This window comes from Puntigrus tetrazona, chromosome 9, assembly GCF_018831695.1.
Source record: "Puntigrus tetrazona isolate hp1 chromosome 9, ASM1883169v1, whole genome shotgun sequence".
Classification (NCBI taxonomy): Eukaryota; Metazoa; Chordata; class Actinopteri; order Cypriniformes; family Cyprinidae; genus Puntigrus; species Puntigrus tetrazona.
The window spans coordinates 19,437,127-19,460,861 of NC_056707.1; the positions used below are offsets into that span (position 1 = coordinate 19,437,127).

The 23,735-nt window shown below is 36.9% G+C and overlaps 1 long non-coding RNA gene across 1 annotated transcript; it reads right to left on the minus strand.

Moving 5' to 3' along the window:
- Positions 1-6,318: 6,318 nt before the first annotated feature.
- On the minus strand, positions 6,319-21,974 carry LOC122351235. Its single transcript, XR_006251712.1, has 3 exons — positions 21,766-21,974; positions 21,604-21,658; positions 6,319-6,450 (listed from the first exon to the last, which is right to left on the minus strand). It is a non-coding gene; the product is annotated as an uncharacterized LOC122351235 (long non-coding RNA).
- Positions 21,975-23,735: the final 1,761 nt, after the last annotated feature.

The window sequence follows — 23,735 nt, forward strand, 5'->3', positions numbered from 1 at the left end:
AGGACTTCATCCGAGAGCTTTTGTCACCTCTGGTATCTCACTCTGACAGGCTGAATTTTCGAAAGATATGAATATTCACATTTGCTGTCCATCTAAATACTTGGTCCAAGTATTGGTCCATCTTTTGGACTCATTTAACCTTTTAAAATAAGTTTTAGGTCCCAAACCAGTAATGACGCAGTTGGGAATCCAGTGTTATCAGTTGTTTTTCTCTGACTATATACTGTATATTTGATGTTGTTATTTCTGGCCACAATCTGGTCGTGTTTGAATCCATACTGTGATGTCCCCGGCCTATACTCTCCCAGCAGTTCTCTGATGCCTACAAAGCCATCCATCTGTCCCATGTCACGAAAACCCTTGTGGCTTGGACACTGAGCAGTTGGTGAGTCTCTTTAACCCTACCAGTACCAATACTCTGGACTCCGTTGCTCCTATTAAGCCAACGAGATCTAAGGCTCTAGCCTGCCTCAGCGAGTCCACCCACACTTTTTGGCATGAGTATAGATCCATGTTTCTTGTGAAATTCTCAAACACTGTCAAAGGCAATATCAAAGCTCTGTAAAGGCAGAACAAATCTATGTTTAGCTAATTTACAGTAATTCCTATATCCGCAGAGAACTGTTGCATTGCTGTAGTTTAGATTATGCTGAAAAACCCACCTTGACCTGACTGCCCATAAAACTGCAGGCCTATATCTAAGATAACCTTTAAAAATAGGTGCATTTCTCTAACATTATTTTTCTTCCTTGACTCTGGATCCTGTGCCATCTTAGTCTAGCTAGATGCAGCTTTTGACATGATTGACCATGACATTCTTTTAAAGGGCCTTGAGTGTTTGATTGGCATCCAAGATCTTGTTCTAAAGTGCCTCTTGCCTCAAGTAAAAGAATTTTTCTTTTAATAACGATGAACAACTTCATCTACCAGTTAGACTATAGCTGACCCCTGTTAAATTTATTAGATAACACCAAATGTTGGACACAAATGTCTTTCAACATAATAGAAATTAAAGACCTATCATGTTGGTGTCAATAACCAACTAGGTCTCTTAACTACCAGTCTGAATTGAAACCCATTTTGATTTATGTTCCTTCTGTATTATAATGTTTTTGTCTTGTGTGAATTTGTATTCTCAATTTCTTTAAAAATAAAACTTTATAAAAGGTTTTAGCATTTTTATCATTTGCTTTTATTTTTAATCTTTTATAATTATATCCTTTCCGTCACATTAATTGTTTCTGAAATTCAGTGAATTTAATACTTGTTAGAAATATTTATATATATATCCATCACTTCGGTTTAACTTATCTTGTTTCTAAATGCACTTTATAAATAAACATGACTCGAGTTGACAGTGCATATAGAACAGAGACAATGTTTTTCTTTTAGTTTTTTCTTCCAAAAAAAACATCTTTGATATAGCAGCTGTCTCATAGTCACAAACATCTTTGCAGAAAACATATTCTTTTTAAGACTTGACCAGGGTGTGCATACAAATGCATCTCAGACATACAGTTGTAGAAGGAATAATGAACTGATAATGCAAATTCTGTCGTTATTTACACACCCTCATGCTTTTTCGAACCCACACGACTTCCTTTATTCGATGCCAAAATTTGTGTTGTTGTTATTCTGGAGCTTGACAGCCCAATTCCTCATTCGCTTGCATTACATCTAAACAAATGCCCAGGATATTCTTCAAAACTTTTGCTCCATGAAAGAAAAGGCATACGCTTTTAGAACGGCGGTCTATTTGGTCTATTATAAATAAATAAATGACAGAATTTTCATTTTGGGTGAACTTTTCACTTAACAGAGAGGTGATAATAATGACCGATTCCGGGGGTTCATGAAGGTCTAACCTGCCATTCGGATAGGATACCATGTGGAGAGCAGCATACTGAGGATTTCAGATCCTTAGTGTTAATTAGAGGCAGCAGAAACAGGGCTGTCTGCGAGCCCTCAGCACGCCCTCAGTGACAGGTGAGCCTCTGTTCACCGGGAGGGTGGAGAGATAGGTCTCACCCACTGAATTATTCCTCCCTCTTAAATTAAAACCCATGTAAAAAAAAAGGTTATGGGTTTGACCAACTAAAATCTGAGAGTATTTTAAAGTATAATGTGAGGTTCATTAATATCTCACATGTCTGCTCATTTTCAAGGATTTGGTTTATTTATAGTCCTTAACTGCTGACCCCTCCAGAACACATCGCATAGGGAGAGAATACTGTATGAAAGGGCAACTGACTCAAAGGTTTCTACAAATCTCTCACAATAGGGCAGTTATTGATTTAGAACTCAAATAATATACCTAAAAGACAACTGCAAGAATAGATCTATTCAGTTGTAGGTAAACCCAGAAAATAATTCACATTTCCGAGCTGCGGTTTCGCTCTGGAATTTCTATGCACTTTAAAAATAAGTAAAAATAGAGCACAATGTGCTGCATTTATATAAATATATATTTTGAACAGTGTTTGATTAAAATGATTTTCTTTAAAAGAGAAGAACATTTCTTTTTGTTGAAAAGTTTGAGGTCATGAAGACTGATTTATTTTGAAAGATACGTTTATTTAGAAATAATGCATTCAATTAATTAAAATGGCGGTAAAGGCTTCTACATTGTTACAAAAAAAAATTCTTTCATTATTTTTGCATTATCTAAATAAGTAATATCAAGGCACAGAAATATTAATTATCACAGAAATAACTTTTGAATAAATCAAAAGTAATAATAAAGTAATAATAAATAAAATTCTATAAATGTTAACCAATGAAAGTCAGACATTGTTTTTATCAACAGTCATCAAACGCTCCTGTAACTGTCAATGAAATACCTCTCAGCAGGTATTTTGGCCCACTCCTCATGAGCAAACTGCTATGAAGGGTGCCTTTTCCAGACTGCATGTTTAGCTCCTTCAAGAGTCACCATTTTTTCATGCGCACCAAATTAGCATATTAGAATATTTTCTAAATGATCGAGTGACACTGAAGAATAATTGCTGCTTAGAATGTAGCTTTGCAATAAGGAATATATTATGTTTTATTCCATGTACAGACATTAGAAAATGTTCTTTTATTTGAATTGTTTTTCGTCTGTATTGATGTTTGGCAAAAACTTCTGAATCTGTCCCAGGACATTAAATCAACAAACTACCACTTGCTTTTTATAAAGGTTTTGTGTATTTATTTGCTAGCATGGAAGAAACTGTTTTAGGTGTATTGATTATTTTTAAACTTTAATACCAGAACTCTAATATTCTAAAGCATACCACTTCACAGGAAATCTAGTTGCTTGGAGATGTCTTATATTTATTATGCTCTATAATTTTCTTTCTGAGGACAAATTGGTCTACAGTCTCATTATGGACCAACTTTGGTCTAGCATCATTTTTGTCCAAGCTGAGTTTATTTTATAATTCATGTTGAAGCATGGTTGAAAAACAATGTCAAATTATCCTTTTCATTGGTTAACATATTATTTATTATTACTTTGTCAGATAACAGTTATTTCTGTGACCATTGTGAGTTTTCTTTCAAAAAACCAAAGGGTACCAACAATTTTGTCCACGTCTCTAGTTTATGGTGTTATCAACAGTCAGCATTTTTTCAAATTTCAAAATGTCTGAAGAATAATTTTAGAACTGCAATTATTATCACAGAATTAGAAAATGGTTATTTGAATTGTTTTCGTGTATTGTTTTTAAACTTTAATACCAGAACTCTAAATAAAAACTACCACTTCCATAAAGGATGTGTATTTATTTGCTAGGAAAAACTGCAGTCTTTTCTTGATATTCTAAAGCATTTTGGTATCAAATTATCCTTCCGGATTGGTCTACATATCAGCGTCATGACTGAACAGCTCTCTACTGAGATTTACAAAAAAAAAAAAAGACAAAACAGCCACAGGAAGCTCTAGTTTATGGTGTTCCTCATTTTCCTTTCAAATTGTCTTTCACTCATTATTTCCATTTTTCATTTCAAGTATTTCTCACTCGGTTTTCTTTACTGGATCTGACGTGTGGAGTGCTTTGAGAAAATTATTGTCATATGGCTGTACATTGTATGATGTACAACAACAGCATTTGGTAGCGCGTTAGTCAATGCCTCAGTAAAGCATTTTTACTATTTCATGTGAATATTGCATGTGCCCTTCAGAGCCCATTTCTGTGTTCTAACATGCTGATGGCAACGTCCTTCTTCCTATCCACATGATGGATAACGTCACGGAAATACACTGAAGAGAAAGGTTGTTTATTTTGTGAAACCCAACAAATCTTCCAGAAAGGCATGTAGAGTTGGACTGATGGGCAGCCTGCTCAAGGCAAAATGGGCAAAAGTGAAATAGCAACAATTTACTTCCTTTTTTTCAATTTTACAGGCCATGTCATTTATTGCTTTTTCTCTTTATTTTTGGACTTTGGTTGTCAGCATTCAGTCTATGTAATGTATAAAAGGCAAGCATGTGTGAACTAGTAACCTCCCTACAAATGCTTTGCACAAATAACCTCAAAAGACGGACGAATAATAAACAGTACGTTTATTTTTAAGAGCGTACCAGAAAGTACTGAAATGAAATAAACCAAACTTATCAATTTTTTTTATAATAAATCTATTTATTTACTATATATGCGTTTTGGAGTATATTATTTTTACAACAAATAATTTTAATTTAAGACTATTCTGTTGATGTACTGCAAGGACAGACAAAGGGAAATGTGAAATTAAATAGAATTTTGCGGATATAAAATATTTGTATTATGGAAGTCAAATAAGTATAACAAGTATAACATTTCAGGTTTAAGTTTTAGTGTGAGTCCATGCATATTTAGTTTCACAGAACAAGAACGATAATGATATTTAAATTAAATAAAATTAATAATGGCTCTTTAAAATGTAAAAGTTAAATTTTGGTTCCACTGAGAATTTTTCTTTATTTCTCTTTTATTGTGTTGCTATACCAAATAGAGCTAGTAGCAAATAAAATTTAAATACCAATAAAACTGCCATGAGTTTTAATTTAGTGGAAATCACCTTTGCTGCTTTGTAACAATTTGTATTCTAAGAAGTGTAAAGCTTGCTGAAATAAGCGTTAAAGTTTCCCTGAAAATAATTCTACACCTTAGAATGTTCGTCAGCCAAACAGATTCAAACATTCAATGTCCCAGTAGTATTACTTGTATTAAAACTACCTTTACAATGCATTAAACATAAAGGCCTTAAGTAAAGTGTTACCAAATCAGTTAGTTGTTTCTTGAATGAATCATTTTATTTGTTTGAATAAAGCAAATGAGTGAATGATTCAATAACTCACTCAAGTCAGTCGCTTGTTTCATTTCCAAATGAATGAGTGTGTTTGAACTAATCCGTTCACTGAATGAATTAAATGACACACTTATAACAGGGGCTTCGCACCAGAATAACCTTTGTTTAATAGTTCCTAAAACTATTGGTGGCCTTTAGTATTTAGTTATGCAGCGTCAAGTTCTTTTTTTCAGCCTTGATGATATTTAACCCTGCAAGTTGTCATAGGAGATTTAGTTTTTATGGTCTTCTAATTGATGAAATTGTGTTTAAATTCCATCATTCCATTATTATGAAACCATTCCATTATTATGATCACTCAAGATCACGTTGTTCTCCGTTCATTGGTTAGGTTTGTCAAATGGTGTGAATAAAGATATGAATGTTCTTTATGAATGACCGTGATGGCTAGTTCCTAGAAGTAAATTCCTAGAAACGCGTGGTGCAAAAGCACCTAAAGTCATTCGCCTTGGCCTACAGGTAAAACTACATAACTGCAGAAAGAGTCAATGAAAAATCTAGCTAATATTTTACTATGACTTATAATATTTTATTTAATATATCAACACCTAATCAAAAAAACACTTAACATTCTGGGAATGAATGCACAATTAAGAGCACCTCATTATCATTAACTATGTTTTAATGTTTCTCCTTCCTTTTAAGTGTTGGTAAGTCTACATATTTTTCAAGCATGGCAATATAGAATTATATGGTTAGTTGCATTTTATTATTTATTATATCTCTTTCCCTTCTATATGCAACCATATCTGAACTTTCCCTGCAGCCTATTTTTGGGTCAAGATCCATCAGATGATTTCCACTGATCTAAGTGATTGTTTGAATGACATTTCCCCCGCAGAGAAGGATTCTGTTTAATGAAATATGCATCTTCAACTATTTATTTGATCATGAAAGCTTTAGCAGTGTGCCTGCTTAAATATTTACATTTTGGGAAACAGTGCTGTCAGTTATATCAGGCTTTATTTGGCCTAACTAATACAGTAAAGCACACAATGCACTGTACTGCAGCTCCATGAGAGCTGCGATCTAAAAATAAGGTGGACTTTGCCCCATCCATAATGCATGGCTGGCCGAATTTCACGCTCCATTGACAGTTTGTGTAGCACAATCTTCCACCTGAGGGGCACAAAAGAAACAAAGCGGGAATCAGGACCTCATCACTGACCAGACCATGCCAGGTCCTTCTAAGACAATGACTCTTAAGTCACTGAAAACGCTTGGAGTCAAGCTGAATAATACTGCAGGAGAAGCCACTGTATAGACAAGCTTGTTCACAAAACAAATATTCAGAACTTAATTAAAAGGTATGTCTTTTTTTTACTGTTGCTAAATACTTTGAAGAAATAAGCCATTACTAAGTTGATTTAAGCATCACGCGGTATGGTGCATAACACAATGAATAGTGACTACATTTTCTCTTAATAAATCATTTGGAAACTATTAAATAAAGCTAAAAACTAAAAACATGAAAAGTTGGACATGACAGAAATTAAATAATTTTGGTCAAAAATAAATTAAACCAAACAGAAAAATATTTATTAAAAAACAGAATACATTAGAAATCTGTTCATTTGCTATATTTCTGTTTTGGAGTTGGATGTTTCAGGTATAAGTTTTATTGTGCGTCCATACATATTTAGTTTGATTTAAAAAAATTACAGAATGATAATGGTATTTAAATTTAAATATTATTACCTTAATAATGGCTCCTTTTAGTCCCACTGAGATTTTTTCTTTAGTTCTCTGTTATCGTGTTGCTATACCAAATAGATATACCAATGAATCTCCCATGAGATTCATTTAGTGGAAATCAACTTTGCTGCTTTGGAGCAATTTGTATTCTGAGAAGTTGAAATGAACTTTAAAGTTAATTTAACACTGCTGTGCACATCTGCATGACTAAGGTACCCTTTCCACCATTAAGATGTGGCTTTCTACAACACATGCAGTTTTTTGGAAGCTACAGTATTTTAGAAAAAGCAGGGTGTTCATTTGCTGACCACTTTCTAATGCCATTAAACACCCATTCTTTTTCATTAAGGTGACATCTACTTTTCTCACTCCATAAATCATGATGAATTGCACAATAAGAGGCTGAGCCCTTTAAAATATTATTTTATTGTAACATCTATGAAGAGGAAATTAAATTAAACAAACATTTAATCATTTGCCGAGACAAAATTACCATGCTGCTTTAATTGGCTAGCCCAAGGTTGTTCCCTTTAAAATCAAATACAAATCATTTGGCCGGATGACTAACAGTGAGTTCAGCTGAAATATGACTACACATTGGTCCCAGATTGTTCCATCATGAGTCATATTCATCTCTCATGATTTAACTTTTCGGTAGCACACCGGCTCTACATCACTGTAGCAAGTCGCCATGAAGTGTTATTTTATAGACTGCAGTAAAAGCATCACAAGAATACTTTTTATGACCTCCATTATACTAAAAGGTCACTCTCCTTATGGCACAGCTCTGTATCTGTGACAGACTTATCACTCTTTACAGAGAACATCAGCTTCGCTCTGAGCTGCTTTATGGCTGAAAGAAATCCCTAATGTTACAAGAGAAAATTACTGCAAAGAGCCGTTTCAATCATTGACTTAGATAATTAACCCTCGGAATGTAAATACACAGTTCAGGAAATGACTACATGATTCATATTTCCCTTCAAATCATCTTAACACCGATCACTGCTTTTAATTGGATTTAATAGTTTTTGTAACCTACTTTGGTTTATATGCATATTGTTCATGCAGGTTGACTGTTTTTTTAGAGAAATGTTGTTGTTGTTTTTTTGTAATAAGTCACATATAACTAGGCTGCATTTATTTGATTAAAATTACAGTAAAACATAAATAGTGTGAAATTATTCAAATTAAAATTGAAATTAATAGAAAAGGTATTAATTTTTTCAATCTTCATAGTCACACAATCCTTCATAAATCATTCTAATATGCTGTTTTGGTGTTTAATATCAATGTTGAAAAGAGTCATAGTTTAAATGTTTGTTATGTTTTAAGAAATTCATTTTAAGGTTTTTGAACCCCCATATGACACAGCATCACTCATCATCATGATTCCATCACTGACAATACTAAATGGGCCCAGGAATGCTGGCATCTCTGATGGTATGAGGGTGCATGAGTGCATATGGTTTGGAGGGAACTATGAATGCTGAAAGGTATATTAAAGGATTTAATGCATCATATCCTCCCCTTTAGGTGAGTTCATTTTGTGTATAAAATAGTTTAAACATTTGCTATGTTTTCGATGCCCTATTGTGAACAAAATATTGGCTCATGGGATTTTAAATTCTTTCGGTTTTCACTTTATTCCAAAAAAAAAAAAAAAAAAAAAAAACATTTCGGGAATTGTTCCAGGTTGTCTTTTATTAAAAAAACTGATCTTAAATTTTTTAATGATACTGTATAATACATTTATAATACAGATCCATTTCATGCTTATATTGAGTAACAAGATCCTAGTATTAGAAAAGGTATTCATGATCAATATTTATTCTCAGCATTAGGCTACTGAATATTTAAAAAAAAAATTTACATGAATATTCGATCTGACTTGACAAACCTGCTAATGTAATCACAAAAAAAGATACACAAACAAAGAAGATGATATCTGAATAAACACTGTAGCTATTGCGTATATGTTAATATAAGATAGGTGTAAATCTGTCAGTCTTCCAATCTGGCCCGTCACAGAATAGATTGACCTGGGAAGCAGTCATTTTAAAACTAAAAAGTGGATTTCAAGAGTCTGACTGAGTAAGGCCAAGACAGAGCACAGCAAACAAGGTAATATGGATAGGGTCTGGAAAATTGATTTTAACACCCAGGCAAGTGTAACCTCAATGAATAGAGGGGTCAGATGTAATCCTGTGTGACAGGCCTGCTGATTGGCGGAGGCTGCAGCAAGAGTGAGAAATATCGCAACAAACAACACCTGGAAGAGAGAGGTGACTGAATGTGACCGTCCAAAGTGTCACAAAGAGGCTGTAAAAATGCTATTTGTGGCTAAATGATCGTAAATCTTGGAAGGTTAACAACTTACATGCAGCAAAAGCCAACGGTAAAGATAGATTATGGTCAGTATTTCTTTAAAGTTTCAAATAGGAGAATCTTCAAGTAGGAGTATTTTGGAATGAAATGTTGATATTTGATGAAAACCTGAAACATTACTATGATTGCAAAAAGAAAAGAAAAAGGGAGTATGATCACTGTTTAAAACATTTGTGGTGTTCTAAATGCATGCAGTTACTAGGCAGTTTGACATTTGACATTTGAATTCACGTACATTACCAGCCAGATTCTGATCATTGCGTTAATGTAAACCTATGGGACTTCGGAGGGATTTTTGATTGAACCCGAAAGATTTTTTTTTTGGTAAGACTTTTATTATTACCAATTTTTTTCAATCAGTGGATGTAGCTGTATGTACAACTGTATGTTAGCTGGCCAACATGATTACCAGGCAGCAACCTTATAGCTTTAATGGATTGATTTTAAATGCCACAAATGTAGCCGTGACCATATTAAAACGCATTAATCACTGTCAGCTTGCTACAGTTACTATTAAGTTATGTGTAGATCTAAATGTCCAATAGCGATGAAGTGCTGGCTCCAAAACAAAAAACAAGTCCTCAAGCTGAAGAAAAAAATGATATGTGCTAAAATAATGTTTAATACAAGATATATCCCAAAAATTTATTTATGTGGTTTAAATGAGCAACATATTGCTTTAATCAATTTCATACTATAGCATGTTATTCTGGAAGGCAAAATAATTATGTGGTTCTTTTTACACACCAATTACAGCACACTTTTCAGTGCTGTCACACAGCTCTGTTTGATGCCACGCATTTGCACATAATGGAGTACTGTGAAAGAGAGCAAATCAGCTCGTGAAAGCGTTCAACAAATATGTGGTTAAGGAAATTACAAATGACAAGAGAGGAAAAAACCTGGACCTCAACAAATGGTGTGACATTCTTTCCACAGCACTTTAACATTTCACCAGTATGCAAATAACCACTTTGTTATCTCAACTGTGTGAACTAAATGTCACTGAAATGTTATTGTTTTGCCATTAAAAAGACTCCTCTGACAGTATGCCAAACCTTGATGTGATGCCGCATATGATATGTGAGCGAATTATATGCCTGCAGAATACAAGCAAGAGGAATTCTTTAAGCCTTATGTCTTTGATTACAAACCTAATATGAATCGAAATGGGATTTAGCATGGACTTATGATGTCTGTCAAGCAAAGGTGTTTTTTGAACTTGCATGTGCATCAACCTCTTTGGACCATAGACTGCAAAAAAGATGGACGACTTCTCTGCTTCCTTCCACTATAGGAAATTGAAGCCAAATCATCTCAGTGCGGCCACTGACATCTTGAGTAAATGAGGTCGTTTGCAGCCAGAGTCTGCGCAGTAGAGATTAGTTTGGAGCCCGAGTCTGCGCAGTATTGTCATGAGGTGGAGCCGTGGCATCAAACTCCTGCAGCATCAATCAACCGCAACGACACGCCCCGGTTTATAGCTTCAAATTATTAGCTAAAACTTAATCACAAAAAATAATTATTAAACATATCAGCGTGAGAACAACTACCACATATGACTAAAACCATATAGGAAGTCCAATTCCTTTACATTGAGGAGGGCGGAGTTTATGACCTGTAGTGCAGCCAGCCACTGGGGGCAGTCAAAGAGCCAGCAGCTTCCCGGGGATGTGTGAGGTGGCGAAATTAGTACAAATTTGTTGTGCCTATGCGTTTTTTGTACAAATGACCTACACCAAACCTGGTCCTAAACTTACCTGGGATTTTAGACAAGCTGTACAAAATCGTACGACTGAGGTCAAAGAATATTGTGGTGTAAACAACATAAAAATACTATTCTCTTTTAGATACTTTCTAAATTTCGCAGTTATTAAACTATTTGTTTTATTTACACCTTTGATTAAAACAATAAATACAATCATTTGTCAAAATGTGTGTATGTGTGTGCGATTTCCAAAAAAAAAGAAAGTCATACACGTTTGGAATGACATTAGGGTGAATAAATGATGACAGAATTTTTGGATGAATTATCCTTCTAAGTTGAATGCTGCTCAACATTGTCGCTTCAGCAAACTCTAATTGAAAATAAATGGCTTCCAGTTGCTTTGTCACTGCAAATCACTTTCATTGTGACATTCTTTTACAGTACACTAACTGCAAGGAAAGATTCCTGAAGCAACCTGGGGAAAAGTGCCTTGCAAAGGAATCCCGGCCCTGATCTGTACCGGCTAAACCCACAGTGCAAAACACTAAGATGTGACATTGATGTCATTATTGAGTTTTGACATAACTGTCGGCTTCATCCCACCAGTCTCATTCCATATACATTAGTGGCATTATAGCATTATTGTAATCCTCCATTAGTAATCACCACTTGTCAGTATTGTTCGATTTGGAGCATATCCCAAAATCCATGTCATGAGATTTGTATGTTAAACCAGGGCAGAGCACTCTTGACAGCTGCAGCTGAACTACAGTTGGTCTTTAGGGTAGGATGGGCTCATGACAAGAATGGGAATAGATTCTTAAAGTGTGATTAAAACAGAGAGTACTAGAATACATTGTGAAAGTACTCTATTGTCAGAAACCATAAAAAGCAGCTTATACCCATGCACTGCCAGGCCAGTGACTTCAAATAAGTTCTCAGATTTGGGATTGCTGGGGAAAAAAAAGAAAGTTTACTTTTGATTCAGTGTGTAAAATGGATTTTATATGGATATCTATGAATTTTCAATCATTTTAAGTGATTGTCCATTCTTTGATTAAATGTCAATCTGAAAGCACCATCATATTGAATGCCCATTTCTTAAAATGACTTTGGCTCTAAGACAAAACGACTGCTTTATTTCAATGCCTCTCCGTCCCTGTGAAGACCATTTTATAGCAAGGCCTCGGCCCCTTTCAGATCAGACCACTTTCCATGGACACTCTTTCCGCTTTTATAATTATCATATTAGGAAAAAAATGTTTGACACAACAATCACTCAGTCTGTCCTTCTTTAAACCACCACAAGCTCATAAACAGGCTCAGGACGTAAAGTAATTTATAAGAAAGAGAAAACAAGATAAATGTGCATTGGCTGGACTTTGAAGAATGCAATTATTATGGACAGATGTCCAAAGACAATTATAAATACAAGCATGAATCTGTTCTTCAGACATGAAATGTCAAAGTTGACATTTAATTACCATTGTATCCAGAGAGAATGGTCCACAGAAACATCTGTTATCTCTGGCAAAACACTCAGAATTTTGTCCACATTTAAAATCAAAACAAAACTATTTCATTTTGATTTACTTAATAATATCTTTATCTTTAAGGTATTTATAATAAAAGCAATCATATCCTAATATCCTTTGTGGAAGAAAGAAGGTCATCTAGTTTTGGAACATGAGCATATCATGTATTTTTTATTTTAGGTTGAAGTGTCCCCTTAAAGGCGTAATTCAATAAAAATTAAAATTGTGCCATCATTTATTCTCCCTCAAATTCCAAACCTGTATGGGTTTCTTTTTTCTTCGGAACACAAAAGGATATATTGTAGCGTTCAAGAACAGGATGAGGCACAACTTGAGGGTTGAGTGAATGATGACAGAATTTTCATTTTGTGTGAACTATTCATTTAACATCAGGGGAAGCAATTTGTTATTTTAAGCTAAAATATTTAGAATTTAAAACAGCTCATTTAAACTTGTGAAAACTGCCTATTATCCCACTGCACATTACCATTCCCTGACAGATGGATCAGAGATGGCCCTTTCACCTTCTCTTCCTGCCCAAGCTGCTACCCATGCCAGCCCCAGATAAATAAAATCACAAAATATTTATATGTAGGAAATGAGGGATCATATCCTCATTTATCTTCATTTTTCTACTCAGGAAAATGAGAATCAATATTTCTGTGCCTACATTCAAGATTCTAATATGAATAATGCATCTCTAATATAGTAGAATATAGTGCCATTTTCTCAACTCCCATCGCAAGAAGCCAAATGTTTTAATTTCAGCTGAGATGCAGAGGGTGCAGCGGTTTCTTTTTAAAACCTCATTTTTAATTGTACAGAAGATGAAGTCTATTGCAGATTTCTCCCTGCTCTAGTAATGTCTCCTTGCACTTTAAACTACTGCAGCAGTGCCTCTCATTAGGAAAACTAATTTAGGTCCCCTGACACTCGGTAATTACAAGCAATTCTAAAATCGTCCTTTTAAGACTATATTATTGAAAAATGTTTTTAATCAGTCCCAAATTTATTTTTAAATAATATCTGGTTTTCATGTACTTCACAGCACTATAGTTATAGATGATGTGTGTATTGTTGTTAAAGGGCTGTCAGATGGTTATTTTAATCATTTTAATTACATGATATAGTAATATTAAATAATTCAGTTACAATTTGGTGAGAAAATTTAAAAGGTATGGTATGCAGAAAGCACAATAAATAAGGGATTTTTTGCATTCAGTTATTGAACAAATTCAAGACAACAGCTGAAAGAACTTAAAAATCTGAATGCTTAATGTTGCCTTGAATTTGTAGCTTTTCTCAACCATGTTTCAAAATGACGTGGTGTCTAATAATTCTGCGCATTTGTGATCATTTGTTTTAGTGAAGTCTCACGCTGTCTGAAAAACATAATTACTGTTTGTTATTAGTTTGGATATCAGTTATTTGTTTACCTGCCTATTTTGATTTCTCCATTAAATTTTGTTGTTTTCTAAGGTTTACCCTTGCCTCTTGCCTCTCTTTGGAAAACAAGTATTGGATTTGTGATTTGTGATTTGTGACTCAATAATAGACTCTTAACTGTACAGCTCATTTATAGTCACCATTTCAATAGTTTCACAGAAAAACTCTTAAAATCTCAGACACGCTGGTTTCTTGAATGCCCAACAGAACTTATGACACATGAGTTTTTGCTGCATCACTGGAGTACTGATCTGGGCAGTATGATGATCCTGTAGATACACAGCAGTATATAATTACATTTGCATTATCCTAGGATTTGCCATTTTGTTACATTTTTCGTATTTCAAAGATATATTTCTGCTTAAAGTCATTCTTGAATAAAACCCATTTAAGCTGTTAGCCAAATTAAATAACCTTGTTATAAGTTTCTGTCATTTCTATCTTAATTTAATCAGTTATATCCTGTTTTTTCTTATTTTGCAGTTTATCCTATTAATTTTGGTTATTAATCGTGTAATTTGAAGCATTTATTAAATTTTAAAATAAAAAGTAAAAATTATTAAAAGATGGAATGTTATTTGAAAAAATAAAATGTAAGACTTAAGAAATAATAATAATAATTAAATATAATTATTATCTTACTCACATTAATATCATGTTGCTTTGTTAATTTGTTTCTTACATAACCCTGGCCAGGAAAATGAAAATAGTTAGGATTAATAACCAAGTACATTTCCTCCCTGTACGGATTTAAGGCACACATTATTTTCTTGTTATCACTACAGATTATGTTCATTCATAATGTGTGTCGTGAGAGCTCTTACCCTTATTCCAAAGAATTAGCAATCAGTCGCATTTTTAATCAGAGGGCACTTGAAACAGCAACCCCTCTGAAGCCAATCAAATATCCCTCATAACACAAAATGCATGCGCATAATCAACCACATGCCAGCACAGATTACATAAATATATAGATAAGTCTAAAAAAATTAAATATTTTCTTTCAGTTAAAGAAAACTCAATGAAATCTAATTAAATTGGGAAGTGATGACAAATAGTCCCGCAGTGGTTGACCATGTGAAATCACAATTTGCATTTGCATACAAATTTTCTCTTCGTTTCAGTCTTGATTGTTTGGTTGTTCTGAATGAAAAGGAACCAGCGTGTTTATACTGCATGACAGATGACGGAGACCTCCTCGGGACCGGGGTTATCAGAACAGCCCACATGAGGAAAGAGGATCATGGCAGCAACTGCGAGAGCATTAGCCGAGTGTAATCCCCCTGTGTGATGGGAGCTCTTACCCTGGCAACATCCTGAAGTGCCTGACAAACTCATCCCTGGTGGGAGACCGTGACTTTCCCTCTGCTCTCCCCTGGTAGGTCAGCTTGAATGTGTTCTTTGGTTTATAGAAAACAGCTTTATTTCCATAATGGTTTTACTTGACAAGCTCATGTTCTCCCTGCCATTGTCATCTTGCTTGCTACACTCGGTGGGTTAAACACAAGCCTAAAGCATGGACAGAATCAGCTATTGGGATGTTTTGACCCAGCAGTTGGGTTATTATCAACATTTAAGCCAAACTGCTGAGTTAAAGCAATCCATTTGCCGGTTCTGTGCATTTTTTTTTTTTTAGAGTGTAGGAAGTTTGTAAGGGACTCTTGTTTGCAATGCTGCTTTAGAACATATACCCCCAGTTTCACAGACAAGCCTTAAGCCTAGTCCTAGATTAAAAATGTAATTCTTAGCTTTTCCAACTGATTAAAAAGTGCTTTATTAGGAAACATTGTCAGATAGCAGGCAGAGTCAGACAACGGCTATTAGAGAGCATAAAGAATAAATCCAGGGCAAGCAAGAGTCTTGGTTAGAAAATGGGAGACTAAAACACAGAGAAACAGGCTTTGTAAAGTGGTTAGACAATACTCTGCATCTGATGGGAGAAAGTCCAAGGTATTTATAATGCGAGTCTGTGTAGAAGCAGCTGTGTGAGATCAATGAAATCAGGTGTGTGTGCCAGGTCCATGAAGTGGAGAGACTGAGGCAGAGCAGGAAGCCAGGACAGGGCCAACAGCTCAGGAACCTACCAGGTCTGATCACTGAATTAAAAACTGACAGATGGTTCATTCCAAGGCTTACTTGTTGAAACCAGAGACACTGATCAAAATTATACTTATTGACTGGGTAGGTACAGACAAACTGTGCACTAACGGTTTCTATAGCCAGGGCAGCACAAGAAGTATTACAGATGGCCTCCTTAGCCATACCTGAATAGAGTGAGAGTTCATAGAAGGCCTCCTGGGCCAGTTCAGGTGTCAAACAATGTTTCGTAAATGGCCCTTGTAGCCATGAAAGGGCAGGATGAGGATTCACAGATGGCCTCCATAGCAAAAACTGAGCAGAACAAGGACTGCTCACTGGCTACCACTGACAAATCAGAAGGTTACACAATACTCTGCAATTAGATCAGTGAAATCAGGTGTGTGCCATTAGAGTAATGGGTGATTGGCATTGAAGTCATGGCCAGGTCCACATGGAAGTGGACAGACAAAGCAGAAAGCCAGGACAGAGCCAGAGGCCAGGACAGGAACCATCTAGAGATGATCAGATAAAGTCAGAGCCCACCAGGGCAGCTGGATATCACTGGACAAAGAACTAATGGATGGCTCATTCCGAGGCTTACTAGACATACAGATAGTTCAAGATTACACGCTGAACAGGTTGAGAGTTCATAGAAGGCCTTCTAAGCCACTTCAGTGTCAAACAACGGTACGTAAATGGCCTTTATAGCCACAAAAGGGAAGAATGAGGATTTGCAGATGGCCTCCATAGCCGTGACTGGGCAGGCCGAGGGCTGCTGACTGGCTACCACTGACACCTCCGAAGGTTCTGCATCAGTTGACGCCACCTCTGGTCGTTCTACAGTGGTATCCTCAGGGGGAAGACAAAGTTCAATGAAGGTCTCCTTGACAACAATATGACACTCTAAAAGCTCTTTGCTTGGCAAAGGTTGAGGTTGTGTACACAGCCCAAATGCAACATAACACAACCCCCATCATGGGAAGTGCCTCAAACAGGGGAACCAGTTAACATACAAGAAAGTTTGAGAGAACCAAAGTGAGTATATGAGTTGCCTGTGTGACAGAACAGAAATTACTTAATGGTCCAACCGCTCAACTAATGATGCCATTGCCACTGCCCTCGACTCAGACTTCAGATCAGCATTTAACACATCCCACCACAGCTCATCGACAAACTGGCTCAGCTGGGGCTTAACACTTCGTTGTGCAACTGGTTGTGCTGGACTTCCTGACTGGGAGACCTCCCAGTAACACATCCAGCACCATCACACTTAACAATGAGGCCCCTCAAGGATGTGTGCTGAGCCCCCTCCTCTTCACCCTGCTGATCTGGTCTCATCAGTAACATGGATGAGACAAACTGCAGGAGCTAGGTGAACCGCCTGGCCGGGTGGTGCGGAGACAACAATCTCATTCTGAACATGAATGAGATTGTTGTTGACTTCAGAGAGTGAACACCCAGCATGCTACTCTGACCATCAGTGGTGCGGAAGTGGAGAGAGTGAGTAGCACCAAGTTCCCAGGTGTTTACGTCACAGAGGACCTCTCCTGGACGAACAATACTACAGCACTGGCCAGTAAAGCACAGCAGCATCTCTACTTCCAGCGCAAACTGAAAAGAGCCAGAGCCCCAGCACACATCATGTGCACCTTCTACAGAGGCACCATGGAGAGCAACCTGACCAGCTGCATGACTCTGTGGTATGGCGCCTGCAACACGTCCTGCCAAAAGACCCTCCTACGCATTATGAGGGCAGCTGAGAGATCGCTGGTGTCTCTCACCTTTCCCTTCAGAACATTTTTAACAAGTCTCACCCGCAAAGCTCTTTGCATTGCAGGTGATCCTACACACCCGACACACAGCTTCTTCAGTCTGCTGCCATCAGAGATGAGACTGTGGAGTCTTCAGGCTAGGACCAGTAGACTGAAGGACAGCTTCATCATGCAGCGCAGAGATGAATTGACCGGAATCATGAAGATTTATGAAAATCTAACATAGTTTAGGAAGATCAGAGATGACTTGACTTGGTTCATGAAGATCAGAAGACTTCGGAGGATCACCTGGAACTTGACTTGGCTTGTGAAGATCAACTGTGACTTGATTTGTGAAGGTCAACTGTGGCTTGACTTGGCCAACAACAATCAACTGTGACTTGCCTTGTCTCTTGATTATCCACCGTGGCTTGATTTGACTATTACAACTTGACTTGTGAAGATCAGTGATAATTTGACTTGACTCGTAACTATCAGTGATAGACGGGACTTGTGAAGATCAACTATGGCTTGACTTGACTCATGATTAGCAGCTGTGATATAACAGGACACTAGTGTGTCTGCCATCTTGTCATCAGGCTACACTGTCACTGGCATCTTATGAGTATGATCTAGTACAGCCACCATTACACAAGTGATTGTGATGTTGCATTTCCCCTCCGCAACATCCACAGTAAAGATGAAGATCTGACACACAAAGCAAAGACATAAACTGAGCCAGTGATGAATGCGGGCCCTCTCGAAGGAGTTTTGATGTGAGTGGTTGATTGATGCAATCACAGAACAAAAAACAACTCTCGTAAATCATTTGAGTCATTTGTTAAAATTAAATAATCCTTGATACCTCATATGATTATGTGCCTTGCTTGAAAGAAAACAACAGACGTGCTGTGTCCATACCTGATCAGTGTCCATTTGAAAAGCTGCTGGATCTTTGTGTGGCCAAATATTCTGTACTGAGACGAACGTGGATTGAGACATTTTGATCCATCTGCAGGACTTTATTAGGAAACATGGTCCTAAGAATATGTAGGGCCTGGATGAACAGACACGAACCATAAAAGGGGGAATCGCTCTAGAACCAGGTCGTAAAATCGCGCATCCTCCGCACCCCGGACCATAAAGGCAATCAAGATGGTCAGCCGAGCGATGCAGAGCGCCGCAAAGTCTGCCAGGTGTTCGCAAGGGACTGTCGCTGCAGTGAGCTCGACCAATCCGAGTGTACCCACGTCAAGATTGGGATGATTGAAATGCAACATTTGGTCAACAGCACGATAACCCGTTCTGCGCACTGATCTGGGACCCGTTCTACCGAGCCACCAAGTCAAAAGGTGATAAGACTCCTGCGGTGAATCAACGTGGTCAGGACAGCCTCACACTTTCAACCCCCCCAAGGAGGCTTGCTCTGTCCCAAGACACATTCCTCAAAAGCGCGCCTTTTTCCCTTTCGCTACAACAAAGGAACTGCCAGGACACACATAAAACTACTAAACGAACAATCTAAATGCCTTCCTTTCAAACAAATAAAGGTTCATCTGTAAATAACTGTGTAATAAATGTTTTGGGATGTATGTAGGAACCGCTATATACTCTTTAAATAATCCTCTAACAGAGAGCGTTCCATAAGCGCTAGATAATGCATGTTTGATATCAAATTGAAGCTTACGATGTTTCCAATATCGTGGTGAATGAATCTGTGCGTTTGTGCAAAACACAACAGTGTATTCCACTTATAAGCTTTTGATAGGGAACAGAAGTGCAGAATGTCAATTCTAACTGGGATAAAGTATGCACGAAACCGGAGTCGAAAGCAGGCGTGGACACGCCCCTTCGACCTCGGGATTGGACAACTGCCCAGGGCACGGCCCAAAACTTGCACCTCAAAACGCAGGAACAGAGCTCCCGAGTTGAGCCGAGTCGGAGTCGAGTCGAGAAGAACTTCTTCGGAACCACCGGGAGTCACAGGTGAATTCGGGTCGCTGCAGGAATCGCCAAGGAAACGGAGAAACTTCGGAACTTGGAGAAGTCAGAAGACTCGAACGAGAACGACCCGATACCCTCGACTCCGGTCCGCTCCGTTACATCACTCCACGGACACTCACTGCCCTTTCCATAACCAACCCGGTTCATCCAAAGCGAACCACCAAGCTAGAGAGACTTCATTCAAACGGCCCGGGAAAGCCCGACCACGTCATCCCACGGACGAGCCTGACCAATCAGCAAGCCGGGATTTCCCCAGACAAGCCGAGCGGTAAAACTACCTTTTCATCTCTACTGAATTGGCGCAGACACACATAAGCAAAGCTAAAACCTAACTTTGCTTTGTTGGTGTTCTTAGTGCGATCTCAGAACTAGCTAGCAGACTTTGGACAAACAATTATCCATCTTCCCTTCCAACCCGTGAATGTGTGTATGAATGTATGTGTATGTGTGTGTGTATGTTTAGTCTTCTCAGTGTAGTCTTGTCAATTAGTAGGTACTGTTTAATACATTTTGTTTCATTATTACGAAATCTCGTTTGTGTGTTATGTGACCGGAAAGTTAAACTCATGCCCAGATCCGTTGCTACCTGCTCAAGGTAAAGTTAAAATCGGATAAAAGAAGAAAGTCCAATTGATTTATTTTGCTGATCACAGAGTAAATTCATATTGGTAACATACATTTAAATTGCCCTAAAACGCTGGACGTATTAGGTGATTTAAAGGTATATTTGAATTACATACTAACGTGAATCTTTTAAGATTCAATTCCCCAAACTTGAATTAAGAGCGAATTCAAGTGATAATTCATAATTATCAAAATTAACTAATAATAGGTGAAACCCTACAAATAAGTCCTAAGAATAAATCCAGGGCAAGCGAGGGTCTTCGATCGTCAATTGTAATATAGGGAACAAAACAGAAAGAATTCAGGCAAACGTGCAATAGTCCAAACAGGAGTGAAACAATATCCAAAGGGCAAGGCGAAGGGGAAAAAAACCAAGGTATATACAGGCTGAGTTAGAACATGGGAGTCTAAAACATAGGGAAAACAGGACTAGGCAATGACATGGGGAAAACAGGCTCTGTAGCGCAGTTAGACAATACTCTGCGTCCAATGCAGAAAGTCCAAGGTGTTCATAATATGAGTCAAAGTGAAACCAGATGTGTGATCAGGTTAGCATGTGATGGATGAAATCAGGTGTGTGTGTGTCGATAGTGCGATGGGTGATGGGAATTGAAGTCCAACAGTAGTGTAGGGCAAGAGTCCATGTGGTGAGCAAACAAAAGTTCATAACCCACATTCGTGACAATAACACTGAAAAGGCAACAAATCAGCATGATTGAGAATTCATGACTCATTTATTCTGGATACGGTAATGAAGGAACATGTGACATTGCAGACTGAAGCAATGACTGCTGAAAACTCAGCTTTAATCTCAAAAATAATATATATTTTTTTGTTATTGCCCAGATTTTTACACACACATATACATACATATATACATATACATATATACTTTATATATTATACAGGAGGAGGAGCCCAGCATTAGCTTTATAACAAATTAATGCTGAATTTGAAACACAAGTTATTCAACACAAACCCATGTTACACGCAAAATACTTGCATAAAGTATGCAAATAAATGTAAAACAATAATCACTTACCCTGTATTAATGAACACAGCCTGGATCACAGTCTATTCAGAGCTGTATCTCCCCTCTTTAAAAAAAAAAAAAAAAAAAGCATTACAAACTAAGACACATCAAATACATTTCCCACTTTATACACGATATACTTTTCATAGCATAACATATTACGAAACTTACGCTGATTCATTAACGAATTTGATATGCAAATAAACTCTCCACGTGAGTTCGAGATCAATCCGCCTCAATCAGTGCGATTCACTATCACGACTTTGTACTACTTCCTGATTAAATAGTACATGACTACAAGTGAACATCAGTCACCTTTTTGCTGTTTTATATATGTTTTATATAGAGTGTATATCACTGTTCGCTCATATACATAAACAGCGTAGTACAACCGTCTAGGCGCCACGCCCACGCGCATTCTCGCGAGACTAAATCCCAGGCGTGATCTTAACTCGCTTAAACCTCAAAGAGCCAGACCTAATGTCGTTACATGGAATTTGTATCAGTGTCTACGTTGTAAATGCATTTCTCATAATACATGTTGTCTATTTCAATCAGACATTTACATATCAGAAATGTTTTATTCACCCAGGATTAAATTATATTTTAAATTATATGTTTTTCTTTTTCTTTTTTTTAATGTCCCTTATTATATTTTTTAGTTCAATATATTTTTGTTTTTAAAGGTTTTTTTATATCTGTCTAGTTTTATAGCTTTAATGGTATTACTGTTTTCTAACATGTGGAAAATATTAAGAATGAGGATAAAGACTCTGTATGTGTCACTGAAATTATTTTATTATAACAGTCTAATTTTGAATTGCATGCTTAAAGACTGCAAGTCCATCTGTGTAAAATTCAATACGGCATCCTATGCAAATATTTGATGGTTATTTCATAACATCAAGTGGTAATATGTGCTATTAAAATTGACCTACACGTAACACAAATCCTGTGCAGTTATTGCAATTATAAGCATTAAAAACACATGGGTGAAGTCATCAAAGAATAAGTACTGAGCAGTGCAGTCATCTCCCACAGGCAATGACAAGGACTTCACAAGTGGACCCAAAACACTCTAATGATAAGCAGAGAGTCTCATATCTGAACGCTAACCTGGTCATTTAGTCTTGCAGTCCAGACTGAGTAGTCCAGAAATGGGCTATTCTCCTTCCGACACTGTGGCAAGTCAGATCACTCCTTATTTCACAAATGTCACAGCTGAGATAAAAGCACTTTTGTGTCTGAATTTCTTTTATGCATGTTTGAAATATGAGAGCCAGCCTCGTAACGGACAAGCTCCTGTCATTATACATCTTTCAAATGGTTCCGGCTGCTGAGCCATTTGTCTCCATGAGTGCACGACGGCTCATCCATTTTAGTTTTTATTTCCTCGTTTCAGCACCACAGCTCGAACTTCGGAATTCGAAAGGGCATCATGACCATTTCTGATGGCTAGATATACAGCCTTGATTAAAGAAAGAAAGATATAGACACCCTTTGAGGAATCTGAGGTATTTAAAGTTTTGCTGAAAGAAATGGCTCTGATCAAACTTTTTCAGCCATGGCTGATTTGAACCCTTTCCATATTCCCTAAGGCTTATATCTCTCAACAACTTTTTAGCCCTGTTAAATTTACAGCACAAACTAGCGGCGGTGGCTGCCAGAAATCCACTGTTAAAAAAGGTGACAGTGTTTCAGGCATTACAGAATGGCATTTTGGTGCTTGAATTGGCCCAGTTCTTGAATTTAAATAACTGACATAATATCAACCTATGAATTTGCTTAAGATCTGATTTCCTAAATATGCATGGTTATGTTACCATCTTTTCTGTCTTTTTAATCACACCGAGGAAGGTTGCATTTATTTAGTAGTAGTACAGTGAAATATTATTTCAATTTATAACACTGATTTACATTTTAATATATTTTAAAATGTAATTAATTCCTGTCACGATGAAGCTGAATATTCAGCAATCATTACTCCAGTCTTCAGTGTCACGTGAGGCTTTCCGAAATGATTGATTTGGTGCACAGGACTCATTTAACTTCCTTAGTGTTGAAAACACCTGCTTAACAAACGTTGTTTTTTGATGAATAGTAAGTGAGCAGTTCAAATAGAAATACAAACATTTTATAAA